General features: G+C 44.7%; 1 pseudogene; it reads right to left on the minus strand.

Moving 5' to 3' along the window:
* Positions 1-3376: 3376 nt before the first annotated feature.
* Positions 3377-3731, minus strand: LOC110540649 (large ribosomal subunit protein eL36-like; annotated as a pseudogene).
* Positions 3732-4897: the final 1166 nt, after the last annotated feature.

A 4897-nucleotide genomic window follows, 5' to 3' on the forward strand; every position in this document is an offset into this window, starting at 1 on the left:
TCTCCTAACGCTGCGACCCTTCAAGACAGTGCCTCAGGTTGGGGTGACCCTCAACCATAAAATCATTTCACTGCTACTTCATGACTGTAATTTTCCTGCTGTTGTATTGTAAACATCTGTTGTGGCCCACAGGTTGAGAACCCCTGGCCTGGAGGCTTTGGAGCCTTTCACAGAGCCCAGAGGAGGGGTCACCCTGAGCATGGACACACACTTGGCAGCGATCCCTTATATTGACCCCCAACACCTTAGGCCAAGGTAGAGTCTCTGTGGCAAGGCTTGCTGAAAAGTCAGACCCCTGAACTCCATTTAAGACTTCTAGACTTGCCAAACCCAGGAACATTGTCTTCAGGACACTAATCCCATCTTGTACTTCTTTGTAAAAAGCGATGATGTGGATGTTCTGTGGTGGATGTGGGTCGCTCACTTTATCGTGAACTTCTTTAAAGAAAAGCAAACTTTTAGCTGTTATTTCGATACCGTCTGCGCCCCTTTACAATAGTCCTCATCCTCGCTTTTGAAAAGCGCTAAAAATGTTTATGGAATCACAAACATGAGCCTTGGGGTGTGTGTTGTTCATTAAGCACTCAGAATTCTTATATTCACTAATACTGGAAAACCGCATCCTCTACTTCTCATTCCCCAGCCTTCTGGGTGATATTTTGAAGAAACGGGAGGGATCAAGCCTTACTTTGGCCTGCTGTGTTCAGTCTGCACTCACCCTCCTTCCCCTGTTGGACAAATGTCCCAGCACTGCATTTTGCTCTCTCTACCAGCCTGTCCTCCTTGGAGGCCAGCACTCCCCGTGTACACAGAACCAAGGGAATGCAATGCCTTGGCTTCTGCAGGTCATCCAGGCACAGTGCTTCTCTGTCCTGCATGGACGCCAGGACACACTGCACTGTCTGATTGCCACTTCAGTAAAGACATTCACACTCAAGCAAGTACCGTCTTTAGAGTTGTGACAACACCTGACAGGACAGAGGCAACCACCGTGCCTCGCTGGCATCCACTTGATAATGGTTCCAGATGTGAGCTACTCATTCCAAACCTCAGTTCGAATCCTGGCTCTGCCCCGGCACTGCTGTCTCCAGACAAGGCCTTTCATTCTTCTGGGGCTTACTTCAATCATGCATAACAAGGAAAATCATAGCCCTCAAGCCACTTGGCAGAACATTAATGAAATCAGACTTAAATATGTGTGATTTGTAAGCTTCAGAATACTATAAAGATATTTGTGGAAACTGAAGTTTCAAAACTTATCCATGTTAAAAAAAAAAAAAGATACATGTTCTCACAGAAGCCAAAAATATTTTTTCATGAGAATTTTTAGAAAGAGATTTCCTATCTTCCTTTGTGTGACTTTTAAAATTAATATCCAACTTTCTTGGTTTTTAACATGACTTTTATATTTTACTACATCCCTCTTGTTTCATCCATTATCAAATAGGCAAAGCCTCCAAAGGAATGAAAGCATTAAATAAAATGCTATACGTTCTATAGTAAAAGCCATGGGCTGTTCTCCTCTGGGGCAAAGAAGAAAACAAAACAAACTTTCCATCCATTTTCCAACAGCTGTTGCTTTTTAGAGAAAGCAAATATTTTTGAAAAGAGCTGCATTTTGGACCCAAACCATTTATAAGCTTTGCAAATGGAACACGCAACCAGCTTGCCAGCCTTAATCTTAGGCTTCCATTAAATGCACCACAACTGCATCATAAAACAGAAAGGGGAAGAATTTATAAACAAATAAAGCAGTTAATTGGGGCAATAAACTAACAGTTCCCTCCTGAGTGTGGAACCGGGATATCTCAACCTGAAGAATCTTGAAAGCTATGTTTCAGGGGTCTCGTGACAGCAAGAGGCAAACACAGATCAAAGCTCTCTAGACTGCTCCTGGGTCCCCGATGCTTATCTCTGTGTCCATACCCACAACCCCTCTGTCCCCTGACCTCAAACGGGTTGTAAATCATTTCCAGGGGAAGATGAGCCCCCTGACAGTATCCTAAACTCCACCACATGCCCTGATAAAAGATGGAAATGCTAGGAGATCCACAGCTGTCTTCATCTGCAACAGAACAGGATGAAGGCCCGTACTTAACTTCGCCGGTTCTCTCGTTCCATCAAAAGCAAAATAGACTTTGGAGCTTCAGGAACAAGGTTAGGGTCCTGTTTTTGCCTCCTGCTTGTTTTATGGTCAAAAGTAAGAGCCAGATCTTTAATTTGAGTTTTACACCACATTTAGTTATCCTTTCATTCAAAATTTTATTTTATTTTATTTTATTTTTAGAAATGGTGATAGAACAAACCTGTAAGAACAAATGAGTGATCATACATGTACACATTATGTATGTGTGGGGTCATACATGTACTTATTTTCATATATGTTTGAGATACAAGTACATATCCTATCACAGAGAAGATGCACACAAGTATTTAAGCTCATCTTTTTGACTTTGAAGACACCATTGCTATTTACAGCATTCACCGTTGAGAACTATGAAACACAAAAATAACGTCATAATGTTTTAAGTAACTTTACCACTTGAGTTGGGCCACACATTTACAGCTATCTTTGGTTGTATGTGGCCCAGCCAGCTTGTGGGCTGGACACAGCTAACATGGCATTCAAATATACAGGAATTATAATGAAGTTGTCATAAATAGAGTTACAGTGGTAATGTCTTACAGTATTGCTCTTATTCATGATAAAAAGAGAAAAGAGAAGGAGGAGATGGATGGAGAGAGAGATCCTTAACAGTATCCTTTATGGCTGAGCCCCATCCACTGTGAACAGCAGCACAGTCGGGGCGGATTTCAGGGCAGCAAGACTGCTGTGACCACGGGCTGCAGCAGAGCCTCTGAGCCCTGTGAAGAGCGCACTCATGACCTTTGCCTCGTTAACACCCAGACCTGCACTCTCTCCCACCCCTGGAAATGTTTAGGGTCCATTCATGTAATCAGAAGCACACACTATCTAGCAGGAAATAAGGCCTCTTCATAGAGGTCTGGCTTTCAGTATGTTTTGTTTAAAGTCTCTGGAGATAGATGGCCATTTACCTTTGTTTAATAGCCCTCATAATGCATAGCTAGTGCTGCACCTCAGAGGTGCTCAGTGAATAACTTCTAGTACCCCAGAGTCCTAGTAAACTGTTTCCTGGGTTCTAAGTCAACCCAAGGAAGAAAATTCCTGTCAGTAGATTTTGTGCTTTACTTTGCCTACAACCTTTGCTAGACACAGCAGGTGTGTGTGTTCTTTGATACTATAGGATATATCAACTGGGAGACTAATTGTTGAAATTAGAGCTCAACATTGACCATGAAAGAAAGCAGAAGGCATTTAATCCCACAGGTTAATATCTTTTTTTTTTTTTTGTGCGGCACAAGGTTTATTGGGGGAGGGGGCATCAGTCCTTCTTGGCCGCCGCCTTCCTCATAGCTGTCAGCACGTTGCTCAGCTCCTCCCGCTTCCTCTTGGCGCGGATGTGCGTGCCCACCCTCTTCTTGATGAACTTGAGCGCGTGCTTGTCCTTAGACATCTTGAGCAGCTCCATGGCGCACCGCTCGTACGGTGCGAAGCCGCACACCTCCCTGATCATGTCTCACACGAACTTGGTGTGCTTGGTGAGGCGCCCGCGGCGCCGGCTGTGCCTCGGCTTGCTGACGTTCTTTGTCACCTTGTTTGTGGCCCTTGCTGAGGCCGACGGCCATGGGGTAGCGCAGGGCCATGGCTGCTGCTCCGATGGCGGCCGAGACAGGAAGCCAGGTTAATATCTTAACTACTACTTTCTGGGCTTCACAGGCAGTGTCGTGTGTTAACCAGTTCCCGAGTAGGCAGGGTATGTTCAAGCCTGACCGTTTTCTTTCTGGAAGCATATGTGGCCAGAGATTGAAGTCACATGTCTTATTAATTTGCACAGTGACTGTGAAAACATCTTGAGGTTGTGCTTTTGAAAGGATCCATTACCCTTGAGTGAGCTTGCCACTTCTTGTGCCCAGAGGTTGATGAGAAGTGTAAAGGGTGGTATTACCTCTTGCTCACTCCTCTGTATTGCCAGGTCTTGTCTCCTCTTCCACACAGAACCAAGCCCAATAGAAGGCAGCTGGAGTGCTGTCCTATCATCAGCTCACCTGGTGTTCTAATAAAATATTCCAGCATCTGGTAGGTAATAAAATGCAGAGCAGAAAGCAGGGGTCTAGCTGTTGATATGCTTTAGCCACTAGATAAAGCCGGGCAGCATTGTTGCAGCCATAGCCAATGCCAGGGTCCCAATGGGACCAGGCTGAGAGCCCTTTCTCTTTTTCCTGTGCAAGCACACTGTTTCTGCTACTCCTGTGCAGCCAGGCGTTCCATCCATAGTACGATCGAATCCACTCACAGCCCAGCTGAGGAAAACACTGCTTAACATGATGGAATCAAACACAATAACACTTATATCTCATAGACCCATTCCCCCAGGGCGGTGGCACTGAAGGGTGGATCTCCTTCTCAACCCGCCTCTTCTTAGCTCCCCAAATAAGAATAAGTGTTAGATCTCTTTGCAGGAAGAGACAGATATGCCAACCACACAGGACAAGTTCTCGCTGTCAACCATGATGGATGGGATTCTGTACATTTAATAAATATAAATGTCATAATCCAACCATCAAATTTAATAAACAAAAATACCGCAGACCGTCTTTCCTCTGTGCTTCATGTGTTCCTTTAAAGCTGATAACATTACAACACGTCTTGCCTAGGCTCTAACCTCGCCATCTGCCTGGCTCAACTTCTGAGGACTTGGTATGGGCGAAAAAGCAAATCAAATGACTTCACACTGAGAAAAAGAAGAAGAGAAAACAGGGAGGGGGGTAGATTCCTCCCCCCCCACTTTCTCCTCCTTTTTCTTCTGATCCATTT

The sequence above is a fragment of the Meriones unguiculatus genome, chromosome 8 (assembly GCF_030254825.1).
Source record: "Meriones unguiculatus strain TT.TT164.6M chromosome 8, Bangor_MerUng_6.1, whole genome shotgun sequence".
Taxonomy (NCBI): domain Eukaryota; kingdom Metazoa; phylum Chordata; class Mammalia; order Rodentia; family Muridae; genus Meriones; species Meriones unguiculatus.